Below are 3576 nucleotides of genomic sequence, written 5' to 3'. Positions count from 1 at the left end.
TCTTTCCCCTTCCCCACCTTCTCTGGGACTCTCCAGGTGTGGGTTTTGTGCCTGCCAGCACACCCCGAAGCCCCCAAATCACCAGATTCCCCATTCCAGGTCACGCAGCACCGCGGGCAAATTCTCTTTCCGAGTCTCAACAGACCGAGGCTGCCCCAAACCCTCAGAGGTGCTTTTTGGGGGACCAGGGACACCCCAGCGCCTTCCCAGCATTGTGCTGAGGTCTGGCCTTTCCCTCTCTTGCTTTCTTAATTTTTTTTGGGGACCCTCGTGGTGCTCCTGGCCTCCTGCTGCTGTTCTGGGGATGTGCTGAATGGTGTTTTCCCTGCAAGCCAGCTCTCTGGGGGACACGGATGGAGAGCAGGTGTTGTAGGATCGCCTTCTTCCCCCCTTTCAGATACCCCATGGCACTCCGTGGCACCAAGGGGGGCGTTTTACCAAGGGGGATTTTGCTCTATTTATCCCTACCCTGCCCTCAGCGGGCAGAATTTCTCCCCAATCCCTCCCCTAACCCTACCCCCTTTTTGGTTTAAAACCCTTTATCCTACCACAATATTTTTTCAGGCGATTCTGGCATGGTTTTACTCAGGGTCTCGTGCAACACCCCATATAAAAACCCATCCGAATCCACTCGGGGGGGGTGATTTTTGCTGCTGGAGCCACCTTCCAGGGAAAAGCCCGGCCAGCTCACGATCCTGCCACGAGGTGGGGGATGTTGTTGGAGCCCCCGCTGTTTGCTCAGGAGTTCGCCGGAGGAGCTCGGTTTTCATCTGGGGAGAAGGAAAAAAAAAATAATAAAAAATATAAAAAAAAAAATAAAAAAATTACAAAATCCTCTCGTCTGCCTGCTCGCCCAGAAAACACGAAGCGAATCTGACCGAAAGGCTCGGGAAAACCAGAAGGCAAATAATAATAATAATAATAAAAAAAAAAGGACCCAGGTTTTATTCTTTGCAAAATAATAATTATATTATTATTTTTTTTGGAGCCTGCCTCCCGATCGCAGGCGGGTTGGTGTTGGCAGCACCGAGCTGTCAGCCGGATCCCGTTGCAGATGAAGATAAAGAGCCCGGGTTTGGCCCAGGGGTGAATGTATTTATTCTTTATGAGATGCAACGGAGACGTCCCACGGCACCTTGGTGCTGACAAGACCGCCCTTTATTTCCTGGGTCTGCATTCGGGACGGGGTTGAACCCTCCCGAAAATTTCGGCCAGGATCAGCAGCCGTCCTGGCAGCGGAGACACAAAATAGCTTCGTGGATTCGGGCTTCGTGTCCCCGTTTCTCTCAGGGCTTTCAGGTCCCAAATCCTTTTTAGTCTCGTTAGTGAGGCCGGGGAAGAAAATAGGGTGATAGGGAAATTTGTTGGGAGCTGGAAATGAGAGGAGGGGTGGAATGAGGAGGTGCTGAGGTGGGAGAATGGGTAAATCTGGATGGTCAGGGAAAAGTTGCACCACCCCGAGGCATGGATGGGGGAAAATAGGGTGCCCCGAGCACCGTGTGGGACAGCCCCGTCCCAGAGGGGGACGTCCTCATCCCAAATGGGGAAATTCTCATCCAAAATGGGGGCAACCTTGTCCCAAATGGGGATATCGGTGTCCTAGGTGGGGAAATCCTCATCCCAAATCAGGATATCATTGTCCCAAATGGGGACATCCTCATCCCAAATGGGGATATTGCTGTCCTAGATGGGGAAATCCTCATCCCAAATGGGGAAATTCTCATCCCAAATGGGGATATCGCTGTCCTAGATGGGGAAATCCTCATCCCAAATGGGGACATCCTCATCCCAGATGGGAGCATCCTCGTCCCAAATGGGGAAATCCTCATCCCAAATAGGGATATCCTTGTCCCAAAGAGGGAGATCCATGTCCCAAATGGGGGCATCCCTTTCCCAGATGGGGATGTCCCCATTCCAGATGGGAAATTCTCATCCCAAATGGGCAAATGGGGACATCCCTGTCCCAAATGGAGGCATTCCTGTCCCAAACATGGACATCCATGTCCCAGATGGGGACGTCCCCATTCCAGATAGGGAAATCCTCATCCCAAATGGGGATGTCCCCATTCCGGATGGGAAAATTCTCATTTCCCGAAATTCTCCTGCAGGGAACGGGGTGGCAAACTTATTTTTAGGGCTTGTAAGCAAGTGGAGCTGTGCACGATGCCGTGCTCTTCGAGGATCACAAATATTCCTAAACCAAGGTGGGGCCAAGAACCTGTCCTACAGGGGGTGCTTGGCTTGGGACAGGGATAGAGACAGTCAGAAATAAAAGAGAGGTGGGGAGAAGAGATTTTGTTGCCGAATTTCCCCTTGACTGTTTCTTCTCCATGGCTGGGGTGATCAGGATTTAGGGATTTGGGGTCACTCTGGAGCTGCTGGCACCGGGTGCTGGTCTCGGGTGGGTTGGTGCTGGGCACCTCCTGGAAAACCTGAACCTGAGCTTGAATTAATGAAGGAAAATAAATAAGAACGAATAAATAATAATAGATCTGCCCAGAACAGTGGCACGAGGAAGAGGAGGGAGACCCCATGGGGGAAAAAAAAAGCTGTATTTGGAGAAATTGGGTAAAAACAGAGGCAAAATCCAACCTTGGGGTGTAAGGAGGATGTGGGAACACCTCCCTGTGATGGACTGGTGGTCCTGAGCTCTTTGGGGTATCTCAGCAGGGTGGTGGGACAAAGGAGAGGACCAGCATCACTGGGGAGGGAACTGGGCTTTACTGGGAAGGGAACTGGGCTCTACTGGGAAGGGAACTGGGCTTTACTGGGAGGGGAGGTGCCGTGGGTGTTGAGCCCAGCTCCTGGAGCACCCCAGGGCAGGATCCGACCCTCGGCCCGGGCAGTGGGGGCAGGAGTTAAAGCGTGTGGGTCTGCGCCCCCCACCCCCCAAAAAAAAAAAATTAAAAAAAAAAATAAAAATAAAGGAAAATTGCAATAATAAAAATGAAAAAAATCCCCAAAAGCCACCCTGCGGGTCTCCCCCCCTCCTCCTACTCTTCCTTCCCCCCCCCCCCCATCCTCCCCAAACCTCCGCCTTTAATACCAACAAACAAACTCCCGGCTCTCCAAAAGGAGGCGCCTTTGATCGGAGCGAGGCGAACCCCGCCGGGCACCGGCACCGGCACCGCCGCACCCCCGGGCACCGGCTCCGGGACCCCCCCACACCCCCTCCAGAGCATCGGGACACCGGTACCGGGACATCATCGGCACCGGGACACTTCGGGACATCGATCCCGGGACGCCCCCGGGCATCGGGACGCTTTGGGACATCGGCACCGGGACACCCCGGGACACCGGCTCCGGGACACCCCCGAGCACCGGGACGCCCCCGAGCACCGGGACAGCAGCAGCAGCCCCGAGAAGCAGCCCCGGGACCCCGTTCCCCACCCTTTTTCCTCCTCTTCTCCCCCCCCAACCCCGAGCCACCGCCGCGCAGCGCCCCGGGAGCGGCACCGGGACATCGCGCACCGGCACCGGAGCGACCCCGGGCACCGGCACCGAAAAAAAAAACCCGGTATCGCCACCGAGACACCCCTGAGAACCGGGATCGGAGTTTCCCCGAGCCCAGGGACC

Source organism: Netta rufina, assembly GCF_964035555.1.
Source record: "Netta rufina genome assembly, chromosome: 1".
NCBI lineage: Eukaryota > Metazoa > Chordata > Aves > Anseriformes > Anatidae > Netta > Netta rufina.
The sequence above is the reverse complement of the archived record's forward strand: the minus strand, read 5'-3'. Positions refer to the sequence as shown.